The sequence below is a fragment of the Pipistrellus hanaki genome (assembly GCF_964339955.1).
Source record: "Pipistrellus hanaki genome assembly, chromosome: 16".
Lineage (NCBI taxonomy): Eukaryota > Metazoa > Chordata > Mammalia > Chiroptera > Vespertilionidae > Pipistrellus > Pipistrellus hanaki.
In genome coordinates, this window is record NC_140518.1 from 1353081 (window position 1) to 1367362 (window position 14282).

At 68.6% G+C, this 14282-nt stretch overlaps 1 protein-coding gene across 1 annotated transcript in view; it reads left to right on the forward strand.

The window, feature by feature from the left end:
* The first annotated feature begins 5441 nt into the window (after window positions 1-5441).
* Window positions 5442-14282, forward strand: part of RBFOX3 (RNA binding fox-1 homolog 3) — a 103329-nt gene continuing 94488 nt past the window's right edge. The window contains exon 1 of the mRNA XM_084862026.1: window positions 5442-5654. The gene's annotated coding sequence lies outside the window, so the exon portion shown is untranslated. The remainder of the gene's footprint in view (window positions 5655-14282) is intronic.

The window sequence follows — 14282 nt, forward strand, 5'->3', positions numbered from 1 at the left end:
AGGCGGCGTGTGAGGAGGAGTGTGAGGCGGCGTGTGAGGAGGAGTGTTAGGCGGCGTGTGAGGAGGAGTGTGAGGAGGAGTGTGAGGAGGCGTGTGAGGAGGAGTGTGAGGAGTGTGAGGAAGCGTGTGAGGAGGAGTGTGAGGAGGAGTGTGAGGCGGCGTGTGAGGAGGAGTGTTAGGCGGCGTGTGAGGAGGAGTGTGAGGAGGAGTGTGAGGAGGCGTGTGAGGAGGAGTGTGAGGAGTGTGAGGAAGCGTGTGAGGAGGAGTGTGAGGAGGAGTGTGAGGAGGAGTGTGAGGCGGCGTGTGAGGAGGAGTGTTAGGCGGCGTGTGAGGAGGAGTGTGAGGAGGCGTGTGAGGAGGAGTGTGAGGAGGAGTGTGAGGAGTGTGAGGAGGAGTGTGAGGATGAGTGTGAGGAGGCGTGTGAGGCGGCGTGTGAGGAGGCGTGTGAGGCGGCGTGTGAGGAGGCGTGTGAGGAGGAGTGTGAGGCGGCGTGAAATGAGTGAGAGGAGGAGTGTGAGGCGACGTGTGAGGAGGCGTGTGAGGCGGCGTGTGAGGAGGAGTGTTAGGCGGCGTGTGAGGAAGCGTGTAAGGAGGAGTGTGAGGATGAGTGTGAGGAGGAGTGTGAGGAAGCGTGTGAGGAGGAGTGTGAGGCGGCGTGTGAGGAGGCGTGTGAGGAGGAGTGTGAGGCGGCGTGTGAGGCGGTGTGAGAGGCGGACTCACACACCTCCTCACATGGCACCTCACACGGTGCCCGGTGGCCGGCACAGACGCCTCCGAGCGCCGCCTCCCAGACGGTGTCACGCGGAGCTGCTTTCCCACCTGCGACCCACAGGTAAGCCGGTCCTCGTGCGGACGGCTCGGGCGATGAGCCTGTGAGCCGTCCCGTCTCCTCCGGTGAGTTCCGGAGTGAGAGGCCCAGCCCTGAGCGCTGCGGGCCAGTCCGCCGCGGGGAGAGCCGCCGCCCTCCTCCCGCCCTCCGGCCCGCGCCCGCAGCCCGAACCCGGCCCGGCCCATCGCTTCTAAACCCGCAGGAGGCAGCCATGTCCTGATTTGCTTTGCTTTGGTGGCCAGGACATTGGGTGTCGTCCTGACTGTGGGGTCCTTTTTAAAAATTGTTGATTTCTTACGGAGTTCGGAGAGGAAGGCAGAGGGGGAGAGAGCGTCAATGATGAGAGAGAATCGTTGATGGAACCTCCTGGTTCGGAGGTGGGCGCTCAGCCCTGAGCCGGGCCGGCGGGTGTGGGCGCTGGTTCCGGGGCCGGCGGCCCAGGGGCGGCGTCTGTGCCGGTGCAGCGGGCACCGAGGCCAGGGGCTCCGGCTCCGCCTCTGCTCCCCGGGGGCCCGGAGGTCAGAGGGAAATTCCCGTTTTTCCTTCTAAAAGCGTTTCCTGGTCGTAGTCGAGGTTTTAGCGCCCACGTTCCGCGTGGTTCTGGGGGCTGAGCTGTGAGGATGGAGCAGGTGCGCCCCTCCGCCCTGCCCAGGAGGGGGCACAGTTCCCCCCCCCCCCCGGCTCTCCACCCCTTCCCCCCCTAGCGCTGTGCGACACACCCATCTCTCTCCCCGTCCCCGCTCCTGCCCCGCTCAGCCACCTCTCGCTGAAGATGATGAAGAAAACGGGGGAGGGAGGGTGTCAGTGAAAAGGCAGGCGTTTTGCCCTCACAGTTCGGGACGCCTGGGCGCTGGGAGCACGGGGAGTGGGGTGCATCTTCCTGTGTGTCGGGCTGTCCCATCCCGTGGCACCCGCGCCCTCTCCTCTCTGCCGTCCTCTGTCCCGGCAGCGGCTGTCCTGGTGGCGTGCGCTGCTGCACCTGCCCCGCCCCGGGCGGTGCTCAGAGCCGTCCTCACCGCAGGCCCCGAGCGCCCTCCGCGCAGAGCTCCGCGGCCTCCTCCCACGGGCCCGGGGTTGCCTAGCAATCCGGCAGCGCTCCGCCTCGGCAGCACCAGGGGACGGGCTTCCCTATTTTTAATTTGTTTCTGGGCGGGTGTTATGGTGCAGCCACAGGCTGAGCTCAGGGATACCCGTGCGTCCCCCCCAGGGCAGGTGGGGCCGAGGAGGAGGAACCCTCTGCACGGCGTCCATGGTAGGAGGCGCCTGCCCAGGCCGCCGTGCGCGCCCTCCGCCCCCAGGCGTGGTCGCTCGGCCTCGGTTTTCTCATCTGTAGAATGGGCTGTGCCAAAGGGCGACCAGCCTCGCCCCCGGCTCTGAAGTGGGGAAGCAATCGGCGGCGCAGAGAGCGGCCCCCGGGACAGGGCTGTGGTGAAGGAGAAGGAAGAACTTTCTAGAAACGGCGTGGACAGCAGGGCCACCTGCTTGAAATGACCAAGGGCACCAAGGAGGGACCACGGGCGAGGTTGCCTGGCGCCACCCCTGGTGACCCCGTTCCCGGGGGGTGTTGGGGAGGAGGGGGAGATGATGGCTCAGGCTGGGGGTGTGCAGTGTCTAGTTCCGTGTGGAGAGGAGAGCTGGCCAGCCATCGGGACCTGGTCCACACCGGCCACGACGGTCAAACCCCGGCCCAGCTCAGCCGGTGCTCACGAGCGGCCCCGCACAAGCAGGCACGTGGTGGCGGCAGCCTGGGCCGTCTGTGTGCCAGACGGTGGACGTGTGACCTGCCCTCGTCTGGACGCCACCCTCCTGGCCGCCTCCTGCGCCCGTGGGCGCCTCCTGCTCCCGCTCACGGGCCCGCGTGTCCGCTCCCCGGGGGCCTCCATCACAGTGACTCCCTGTGCGGAGCCCATCCCCGGGGCCCCCTGGGAGGCGGGGCCGGGAGCAGGTTCACCGGAGTGCATGCACGCTCACTGGTTTCACTCCAATCGCCCGTGTGGCTGTTGATTCAGCCCGGGAAGCAGTTCTTGGCTGGAAAGCCTGTCCCCTGGCACGTGGAAGGCACCGCCCCTGCAGACCCCCACCCCCCCATCCCGCTGGGCTCCCCAGTGCGTCCTCCCGAGGCTCAGCCTCTTCCTGCAGCAAGTCCTCCTCCCTCTGGTCCTCCTCCCGCTGGGCTCCCCGGCGCACCCTCCTCCCGAGGCTCAGCCTCTTCCCGCGGGTCCTCCTCCCTCAGTGAGTCCTCCTCTGCAGCGAGTCCTCCTCCTGCAGGTCCTCCTCCCTCAGCGAGTCCTCCTCCCGCTGGTCCTCCTCCCGCGGCTCAGCCTCTTCCCGCAGCTCATCTTCCTCCTGCTGGTCCTCCTCCCGCTGGTCCTCCTCCACAGCGAGTCCTCCTCCACAGCGAGTCCTCCTCCTGCTGGTCCTCCTCCACAGCGAGTCCTCCTCCGCAGCGAGTCCTCCTCCCGCTGGTCCTCCTCCTGCTGGTCCTCCTCCTCTGGTCCTCCTCCTGCTGGTCCTCCTCCCGCGGGTCCTCCTCCCGCAGCGAGTCCTCCTCCCTCGGGTCCTCCTCCCGCAGTGAGTCCTCCTCCCGCAGTGAGTCCTCCTCCCGCTGGTCCTCCTCCCGCGGGTCCTCCAGGCCCTCACGCAGGGACCGTGCCGGCCGGGGTTTTGTTTCCATGACGAGGGGCCTCCGTGTGGGTCCCGGTCCCTCCGTGGTGTGGAGCACATGGAAACTCACTCTGGGAGAGTTCCTGAGTTAAACCATGGACGCCTCTCCCCACCCACACATGCCCCTGTCCGAGTCCTGCACCCCCCCCCCTTCTCCACGCCCTTTGGCTCCGCACCCGGACGTGCCTGGCGCTGTGGCCCCTCACTGCTCCCCCCACCTCACCCTCCGGCCGTTCTCCTGAAGCAGCACCTGCCTCCAGTCCTGGTGTGAGGAGGGCATAGAACCCCCTCCGACGCTGCCCGTTCAAGCAGGGGAGCCGTTCAGTCCGCCAGCCGCTGCCCTGCTCCGGGGAGACAGGGCGCTCGTCGGCTCAGCTGCAGGCCGAGCAGCTAACTCCACCCTGCATGGCGCGACCCCGCTGGCCGGCAGGTCAGGGACCGGACAGGCCGGCCGGGCCCAGCGCAGGCTCCCCTGCGAGCACTGGCCCTGGTCTCAGGCGCCGCCCGGCCTCCGTGCTCTGCAGGGGGGCGGGGGCGGGGAGGAGGCCAGGCACCGGGCACCAGGAGCTGGGCTGTGGCCCTCGCTTCTCGGCTCGAACCCCTCAGGCCTTGCTGAACCCGGGCTCCGTGTCCAGCTTTGGGCCACACGTGGAGAAGCAGGCCGTCACATAGAGGAGGGACATCACTGTCCCAGGAGAAGCTTCCGGAAGTGGAGCAACCTGGGCCAGGTTTCCATTTGTTGTTATTTATTTTAATTTTAAAATAAATATTTTTAGTGCCAAAAACGGTGTGGCTCAGTGGATAGAGCGTCGGCCTGGGGACTGAAGGGTCCCGGGTTTGATTCCGGTCAAGTGCATGCACCTTGGTTGCGGGCACATCCCCAGTGGGGGGTGTGCGGGAGGAAGCAAGTGTATTTTTCTCTCTCATCGGTGTTTCTAGCTCTCTGTCTCTCTCCCTTCCTCTCTGTAAAAAATCAATAAAATATATTAAAAATGTTTTTATTGATGTCAGAGAGGAAGGGAGAGGGGGAGAGAGAGGGGAACATCAGTGATGATGGAGAATCATGGGTCGGCTGCCTCTTGCACGTCCCACACTGGCCTCCATCTGTCTTTAGATGGAGGCTGTCTTAGGGTGCAGCACCCCTCCCCCGCCCTGCTCATCAGTGGCGGGGTCTTGGCACTGTGTCGGTCTGTCTGTCTGTCTTTTGCTTAGAAAACAGGATGGAGGCCCTGCCCGACCTGCCTCCTGTTTGGGACAATCCGGCCTCTGCCCTGCCCGGTGCCGGAGGGCACCCTGGCTGCCCCACTGCCCCTCTCGGCCGGTCAGCCCAGGGTCCCCAGCCCCGTCCCCCCCCCCAAGCTGGAGACCCTCCCCGGCCCTACACCCGGCCCCTTCCCCGGTTGGGGACGCCTGGGAGGGGACAGGGGCTTCCTGCTTTTCCCACTCTAGGCAAACCCCCAGCTGAGCCCATTGATGTGGCACCTGGACCCTGTGTGGCCGGCTGTCCCCCACCCCCAGGCCAGGGCCCGGGTTTCAGGCCTAAAAGCAGGCGAGTGCGGGCACCGTGAGAAGAGAGGCAGCCGGGCGAGCGGAGGAGTGGGGGCTCCCCCCATTTGTGGGCTCCCTGGGGTGGTCCTTCCTGGGGCGGCGGGCAGGGCCCTGGGGCTGCTGGCTCCCACCCGCGGCGGGAGGAGGGAGGAGGCGGGCTCTGGGCGGAGGGCGGCGCCTGAGGGAGACCCCCAGGACCCTCACCCGCCCGCCGTGCCCATCGCCGGGCGCCGCGCTCCGCGGGGCTGGGCTGCGGGCCGGGCCGGGGCGCGTCTGGTGCCGCCGCCTCCCGCGCGGAGCCCCCTCCCTGGGCCGCGCACCGCCGCCGCCGCGTGCGCCTCGTCTCCGCTCCGCCGGCTGCAGCCAGAGCCCGGCGGGGAGAGGAGGGGGAGGCGGGGAGAAGGGGAGGAGGGGAGAGGCGCAGCGGAGGGAGCGGAGGCTGCGGGAAGGAGCGAGCGGAGCGCCAGCCCGCAGAGCCTGCGAGGACCGCGGCCGCCGCCCGCGTGGTCGCCGGAGACGCGGCCGGAGCCTCCCGGACCCGCCGCCCGCGGCCAGGATGCAGCGGGGCCATGGCCGCCCGGACCCCGGGCCCAGCCGCGGGCAGCGCTGAGCGGTGAGTAGCGGCCCTGCCGCCGGCTCGGTCATTGCCGCCGGGGGCGGGGGCGGCCCAGGATCCGCGGGGGGACGGGCGGGTGCAGGGGCGGCCGGGGTGGCGCCCTCAGGTCAGGGGCTCCGCGTGCGGTCGGGGCTCCGGTCCCTCCGGATCGGGGTCCGGGCACGTGGCCCGGCGGGCCGGAGGGCGATGCGGGAGCGCGGAGGCGGCTCCATGGAGACTGGGATCCCGGCGGCGGCGGCGGAGGCACCGGGGGCTGGCGGGGTGGGGGGGGAGGCGCACGGAGACCCGGCCCTGCCCCGGCCTCGCGGGGGGCAGCGGCTCTGCTGCCGGCGCCCAGGCCCGGCCGGAGCGCCGAGGGTCCCCGGAGTAGGGTTCCCCCGGAGGCGGGGTGACCCCCAGGAGGCAAGCCGGAGGGGGGCAGCGGGGCGATCCCGGCGCGTCTCCCGCGCGGCCTGAGGGGCTCCACGGAACCGGGCTTCCGGCGGCGGGGGTGACCCAGGGGCGGGCACGGCCCTGGCCAAACTTTCTCCCGGCGGCCCCGGGGCGGGGGTCTGGGGTGTCCTCGGAGGTCGCAGACGCTGGGCTGGGAGCCTCCGGGGCCGTGTGTCCGCAGCGCCCTGGGCCCGGGGGGCGGGGGGCCGGGGGCGCAGGCTCGGAGCCCGCCCGGCTGGAGGGACCGTGGGCTCTGGTCCTGCCCCAGCGGCTGGGGTCCGGGCTGACGCGGAGGGGGATCCGGGGAGTCACACCCGCCCCTCCCAGCGCCACCGCTCCCGGGCCGGGCTGTTTCCCTCACCCCCTGCGGGTCGCTCCTCCCCGGGGCGGGGGCGCCCCCAGGTTAGTGGCTTGTCCAGGGCAGGTCGCTAGTTTCCTGCGAAAGCACAGGCGGCAAGGGGGTGCCCTGGGCGCCGGGCTGGGGGGGGGGGGGTCCCAGGGCGCAGGGCTCCAGGGCCGGGGGCTCCGGGTGTGCAGACACCGCCGGGAACCAGTGGGAACATCTGCGGCGGAACCCGCGCCTCCTGCGCGCGCAGCTGCGGGGCGTCCTCATCAGCGCGGGGCTCGGGGCGGTGACCCCGAGGCCACGGGACCCGCCGGGGCGACCGGCGAGGGAGACAAGTTCAGGGTGAGCGCCCCCTGCCGGCCTGCGGAGGGCGCTTGGCTGCGGGCGGGGGCTTCCCTGGCGGAGGAGCGCCCTGCGGTGGCTTCGGGGTGCGCCCCCCCCCCCCGTACCCCCACCTCCTGGGCGCGAGCTCTCCCTGTGCGGAGGCCAAGCTGCCCTCGCTCCCCCTGGAGCCGGAGGGCCCCCCTCCCCCGTGGGCACAGGTGAGGACGCGCTCCCGGGGCAGCGCTGAACCCCCTCGTTCCCGCCGGGAGCTTCCGGGAGGGGCAGGGCTGCCCCCGGGGGTGAGGCGTCGGCGCAGTGGAGGGCGCGCCCGCCGGAGAGCCTGGGCCTGTGAGCCAGGGCGGGCTGGCCATGGCTGGGGGTTGGTGCTCGGCGGCTGGGGTTTTCGGGAAGATCCCCCCCATAGCAAGAGGACTCCGGTGGCCGCTTTGAGCCACCCTCCAGGGTCCCGAGCTTGGAGAGACCTCTGTCCACCTGGGTCACCTCAGGTCGCAGGGAGCAGCCGGGAGCCCAGGAAAGCCTGGCACAGGCGGCGCCTCTGGCCCGCCCGGCACCCCTAGGCCGGGCGCCCCCTGCCGCTGGGGCTGCAGCGGAGCCAGCACCACGGACAGGGTCAGGGGCCTGCAGTCCGCCCTCCACCCGCTGTCCTGGAGCCGCTGGGGCGCTGAGCTCCCCACCACCCTGCCTGCCCCAGGCCCCGCAGAGCCCAGGCCCAGAGGCGGGTTGGCAGGAGGCAGGAGGCAGGGGGCAGGGGGAAGCTCCGGGGACCGGGTCAGAGGGACGTGGCTGTTTCCCGCCGCTCACTCAGCTCTGAGCATCGCCACGGGGCGCGGAGAGGCGGGGAGAGAGAGGCCCCGGCTGACAGGAGGAGCTGGGGTGGTGGCGGGGCGAATACTCTCCTCCAGTCCCGTCCTCCCTGCCTGGTCCAGGCCGGGGCTGCCTCTCCCCTGTACCCCTCTCTGAGGGCCCCCCTCACCGACTCCAGGCCCCACTACTGGGTGACGCGTGGAAGCTGGAGGCTTGCTCTGGGTCAGGGTGCGGGGTTACCCGCCTCTGCACACAGCTGTCCGGTGCTGCGCCATCAGGAGTGTGTCAGGGTGGCGGCCGGGGGTGGGCGCGGCTCGCAGAGGGCCGGGGAGCCTGTGCAGGCGGCTCCCACACGCGGCGTCGCCTGGGAATGGAACTGTCTCTCCAGGTGGCAGCGCGGGGCCTGCCTCCTGTCCGGGCCCGCGGCGTGCGGCTCCGTGTTTATTTATGTCCTCACTCCTGCTCCACACTCTGTTACCGAGACAAATGGGAGCTGACGCGCCGCCGACACGGGGTGAGGGATGTTTTATTTTTAAACGAGTGGAGGGGAGCAGCCACTTCGCAGCTCCCCCGCCCCCCAACACCTGGGATGGGGTGCTCCCCCTGGCACCCGCCTCTCCCCACATCCAAACGCAGCCAGTCTGTGCCCAGTCTCCTTCACTGGCTGCCACTCCCCCCCCCCCCCCCCCCGCCTGCCCCCGTCTTTCACAGAACGACACGCTGTCTCCATGGGCTCAGGAACAGCCCAACCGCCAGCTCTCTCTCTCTCTGCTGCCTCTGCAGAGCTTCCCCTCGGGCCGCTGGCTCCTTTTATTTATTGACCGGGGCCCAGTGCACGAATGCGTGCACCTCAGAAGGAACTGTGGGCCTCGAGGCTGCAATGAGCACAGGGGCAGGTCTCAGTCCATCCTCTGTGCCCCTGCCCAGCCCCTCCCGCCACAGCCCCAGCCCCCTGTCTGCCAGCAGCCCTGCTCCCACCGCCCCCGCCCCCATACGCAGATGGCACTGGCCCCGGTTGCACCGGCTGACAGCATGGAGCGATTGGGGCCGGCACCAGCAGTGATGTGAGTGGTGGCTGCTGTCCCGATCGCCCCTCAGGAGCAGGGGGAGGTGGAGAAGCCCTCAGGGGTCATCAGGGCTGGCAGCTGCTGCTTGCACCCGGTGATGGTGCCGAGTGATAGGGAAGAATTTTCAGTAATCACCAGAGGTTCGCCCCGATGACAGTGTCCCACACCCTGCCTTGGTCTCACACCCCTGCTCACCTGCTCCACCGCCCCACCGGGGCCGAGGACTGCTTTGTTCCACACACGCCCCCTGGTGGCCAGCTCATGCCATATCGACCTGTGGTTCCGTTGTTCCGCTGTTTGGCCGTTTATTATATAGGATAACGGCTGGCCCCATCCCCTCTGCCCTGGCTGTTCGTGTCTCTCCTGCCTGTCCCCCATCCTGTCTGAGGGGCACCCGTGCGAGGTGGGGCTGGCCCTCAGGGCGGCCCTGGACAGCAGTGGGACTGAGCACGGTCCTGGACAGCAGTGGGGTCCTGTTCTGGTCTGGGATCCACAGACAGGAACGGGAGAATCTCGCTTAGGGAAGCACCTGGAGACGTGGACGGATTTGGCTCACAGAATGCATCTTTTTAGGTGCCAGGCACTCGGTCCGTTCATTTGCAGTCACAGCTTCTCCAGCACATAAGGTGACATGGGAATATGCCACGGGAGGCGACGAGATAGTAAAGAGCACAAGGCCTGCCACTTTATTATTATTATTAATTATTATCATTAAATATATATTTTACTGATGTCAGAGAGGAAGGGAAAGGGAGATAGAACCATCAGTGAGGAGAGAGGATCATGGACCGGCCGCCTCCTGCATGCCCCCGGTGGGGATGGAGCCCGCCACCCGGGCCTGTGCCCTGACCAGGAGTGGAACCCTGACCTCCTGGCTCCTGGGTCGGGGCTCGGCCACTGCGCCCCGCCGGCCGGGCTGTCGCCGTGTGTGGAAGTGCTCGCGGCCTCACATGGCTCTTCGGAAGGTGTGGGGAGTCGGCACCTCAGGAGCAAGCCGGCCACCCTGAGGGACGCCCGCTGGCGGGGTCCTCGGGGCCTGGGAGGGCGCGGGCCGGCGGTGTGCCCGTGACGGGGCAGCGTCCTGTGAGTGCACTGGCCCCGCGGCTCCGCCGGGTGGGGTGGGGCGGCCTGTGGGGCGGGGAGGGGAGGGTCTGCACTCTGGGGTCTCCTCAGGACCAGGAGCGAAGCAGCTCCCTGCGGGCGGGCGGCTTTTGTCTCGAAGGTTTAGCTGTTTGCAGTCGGAGTGTGCTCCCGGCCGCGAGGGAGGGGGCCCGCACGGCCTTCAGCCGCGTCTCCCCGGGGCTCTGGTTGGGGTTGCACACAACGCTTCCTCCCGGGATTCCAGAATAACGGCGTGTGGGCGAGGCAGCTGCCAGCACCCTCCGTCCATGGCGGCCATGGCGGCCTCGGCGTCGAGCGCAGGCCCTGCAGGTGTCTGCCGACCCGGGGAGTCGGCGCCGGCCGAGCCCGGGGCCAGGAGGGAGGCGGGGGCAGGTGGCTGTTGCAGGGACCAGCCGCGTGCAGAGGAGCGCCCGGCCGGGGTGGACAGACAGCGGCTGCCGGCCGGCCGCCCGCTCCGCCGGGGGAGGCCTGGAGGCGGCCTCGCGGTGTGTTTGGTGGAGGGCGGGGAATCCCGTGTGCTGCCCTCGTCCTGGTGTCTTCTCACCTCAGAGATCCCTCCACCAAAACCAACACCAACCTGCCAGGAGGAGCCGACCCCGCGAGCGCCTCCCAGGCAGCCCCTCCGTGACACACGGGGAGAGCCCGTGATGCGCCGGCCCGGCACGGCTCTCAGCCCCGGCGACTCCGCCGCCCCGACACGGTTCAGCGTGGGGACGTCTGCTTCTCGCTCGGGTGGGGCTCACCGCGGCTTTGCAAACCCCTGGGAAGCGTGCGTGTCTCAGGAATATTAACCCCTCATTGGAGGGGCCACCCGGCGGCGGCAGGCCTGGCTGGTCCCGCTGCAGGGACACGGGACTCTCCCAGGCCCCGGGAGACGGGGTGCTGGGGCCCCCTCTGGGGGTGCAGGCCGCAGCGCGTTCTAAGATTAGGGACAGAGACGTGGTGGAGGCGTGGGCGGTGCGGATTGTTGTTCTCAGGGGAGTGACAGTGTCATCTACGCCCAGACAGCTGGTGTCTCCAGTCTTAGCGCCCAGGCGCCTGTCGGATGCATTTGACCCGATGGCCCCCGGGAGGGACAGGAAGCCGTCGCCCTGGTCCTCACCGGGAGAGCCTCGTGTTGGAGTCTGGGAAAACATTCCAGTGACTAAGGCCGCTCTGTGCAGCGCGTTTTCCCCTCTCCCGGGCAGGGCTGCCCGGCCGATGCCAGAGACCGCGCTGAGCCGTGCCCACGCTCTGCCTGCGTCCGGCCGGGCCTGGGTCGTGCTGCCCCTGTGCCTGCAGCTGGAGAGCGTGCCCGCCACAGTGTGTGCGTCTGACCGCCTGCCGAGCTGAGCGCCACTTCCCCGGCCGGCCCGGGCGCAAGCGGGGAGACGGGCTGTCCATGGGGGCTCCCCCGCCCCTCCTCCCCCTCCCTCCGAGGCCTGACATCTCCTTTTTAAAAAAAATATATTTTTATTGATTTTTTACAGTGAAGAAGGGAGAGGGATAGAGAGCCAGAAACATCGATGTGAGATCCTGCATGCCCCCTATTGGGGATGAGCCTGCCACCAAGGTACATGCCCTTGACCGGAATCGAACCCGGGACCTTTCAGTCCATAGGCTGGCGCTCTATCCACTGAGCCAAACCGGTTTCGGCTGAAACCTCCTTTTAAAAGTAGATCTTGTGCCTGGCCGTTGTGGCTCAGGGGTTGAGCGTCAGCCTATCAACCAGGAGGTCCCGGTTCGATTCCGGTCAGGGCACAGGCCCGGGTTGCGGGCTCGATCCCCAGTGTGGTGCGAGCAGGAGCAGCCTGTCAGGGATTCCCTCTCATCGTTGATGTTTCTTTCTCCCTCTGAAATCAATAAAATCATATTTTAAAAAATAAAAGTAGAACTGGCGCAGCGCAGAGGGCAGAGCTGCCGGGCAGCGGGGAGGGCTTTGGCATTGGCGTGCTCACAGGGCAGTCTCCGCCCCCGCCCCTCCCCCGCGTCCTCCGTCCGTGTCACACGCACTGCGGGGACCGACCGCGGGGGGAGTGATCGCCCCCTGCCTGCCGAGGTCGGGATCAGACGCCGCGCTCAGACCGGGAAGAACGCCCCCAGGACATGGCGGGGACATGGCGGCCCCAGGGATCTCTCAGGAAGCGACAGCGCTGGGAAACGCGCAGTAGAGGGAGTGTGTCGCCATAACAGAGCTGCGATGCTTGCCGCCTGGAGTGCGTTAATGTACCGAACATTCCGGAAGGCGCTCGCCTGTGGGAGGGGAGGGGCCTGCTCTGGGGCCAGCGCCGTCCCCGGGCCCGCCGCCGCGCCCAGCTGTCCACAGTGAGGCCGCGGGTGGGGATGTTCTTTCCTCCAACGGGCTTCGCTCGGGGCTCTGCGGCGGCCCAGCGAGGAGAGGGGGTGCCTGGAGGAGAGGGGGTGCCCAGAGGAAAGGGGGTGCCCGGAGGAGAGGGGGTGCCCGGAGGAGAGGGAGTGCCCGGAGGAGAGGGGGTGCCCGGAGGAGAGGGGGTGCCCGGAGGAGAGGGGGTGCCGAGAGGAGACACCCCAGGGTCTGGCGTTGTAGGAGACTCGGGCTGCCTGCGCGCGGAGGGCCTGGGAGGCAGGCGCATAGACAGGGCCCGGGAGGCCGTGGCCCAGGGCACACGCACACAGCACAGCCTCACCACCTCCCCTCGAGGCTGCAGAGCAGCCTGTGTGTGTGCAGTCTCAGCACGAGGCCACGCTCCCTGCTCTCCGCCCGCTCGCTCTGCCTCCTCCCGCCCCACCAGCCTCTTCCCCGCCTGCCCCCCTTCCCTCTGTCACCTTCGGTGTGGCCGGCCGGAGCCGAACGGCAGGAGGAGGATTTACGGCCTCCTGCCTGCTGATGGCAGTCACAGCCGCTCCGCCCGCCTGAGGCCGGGGGGGGGGGGGGGGGGAGCCAGTCACCGTCACTCAGACGGCTGGGGCCTCGGGGCCTCGGAGGCGGAGCCCTGGAGGGTGAGGGTCTGATGGACTCAGCGCCGTGGGGGTGGGGCCGGGAGACCCCAGGCCTCCTGGCAGTGGGGTGAGCAGTGGGGCCTGCGGGCAAGTCCTGGGTCGCACATTGAGGGGGTTTGTCTCCTGAGCACCTGGCACCGTGAGAGCCACAAAGTGGGATGTTTGTGGGGCAGATGGTGACCCCACCTGAGATTAGAGTGTGCTCATGTGTGCGTGTGTGTACATGACCACCTGTTCACACACACGTGTGTGCATTATGTGTGCGCGTTCAAGCAGTGACACATAGCATATGCGTGCACACGTGCTTGTGTGTGCACGAGTGCAGTGCACAATTGTGCATATATGCACGTGGTGCACATGACACGTGTACGCTCATGTTCTTGTATGTGCCCGTGAGCAGGCGTGTATACATGTGTGTCGTGTGTGCTTACCTCCTGGACACCCCCAGACTCCCCTGTATGAACGCACATTCCCCTGCCGGCTGCAGGCCAGGCCTCTGAGCCCCACCGGGCCCCGCAGTCCTCCCTCTTCTGTCCTGTGTCTGTGACAACTCACAAACTTTTCTTTTAACTTCTGGACATTGCCATGGTTACCCGCATGCGTGGTTCCCTCGGCCTCGCTGTAAGAGGGGCGGCTTGGGGCAGGCGCTCAGCCCTCAGCCCTCCACGCGTGGCCTGGCCAGGGCGGCGCACTCTGGAGGGGAGGCGGGGCACCACGAGGTGTCCTGGGCCCTTGTGATGCGCCGTCCCGGGTAGGAACGAGGAGGAACCAGAGACAGATTCTGTCTCCCACCCGAGATTAATTATCGAAGAGCAGGACCACGCCACTCCCGGCCACAGCGAGGCGCTGCGTGCAAGCGCTCCAGCCCCAGCCTCAGTGCTGCTGCGGGGGGCCGGTGCTTGTTTGTACCTGGCCCCGCGTGTGAGGGCGGGACAGACGGCACCTGGCCACACGTGTGAGGGTGGGACAGCCAGCACCTGGCCATGCGTGTGAGGGTGGGACAGCTGGCACCTGGCCACGAGTGTTAGGGCGGGGCAGCCGGCACCTGGCCACGCGTGTGAGGGCGGCCGCAGCCCAGAGAGCATGTGCCCGCACCGCACTACCGGGTGGGAATCTCCGCAGTGTTTTGGGAGCATCCACAGGGACGGTGGGAAAGGGGGTCAAGGCAGGAGGAAGCCGGACCAAGATTCCTTCTGCCCGGACTGCTCTCCGCGCAGAGGCTGGCCCTCGGGCTGGGTGAGGGGTCCCCGGCGGCCGTGTGGGCCCGCGGGCTGGGTGAGGGCCCCCCGCCGGCCGTGTGGGGCCCCGGGGCTGACTCACCAGCTGGAGGAGGAAGCCCAGGCTGTGGCCGCCGCGCCCTCGCCCGCCTGGTCTGACGCCGTTCTCTCGGACGGACAGGATGCTCGGCCAGCGAGGCGATGGGGAAGGCAGGCGGGCAGGTGTGTGTCCTCCCAGGCCCGGGGCAGAGCAGCGCCGTGCGTGGGTGTTCTGGGCCCAGCGCACACAGAGGACCGGGACCTGTCCGGGGAGGCCCCTCCCAGCTCCCGGAGC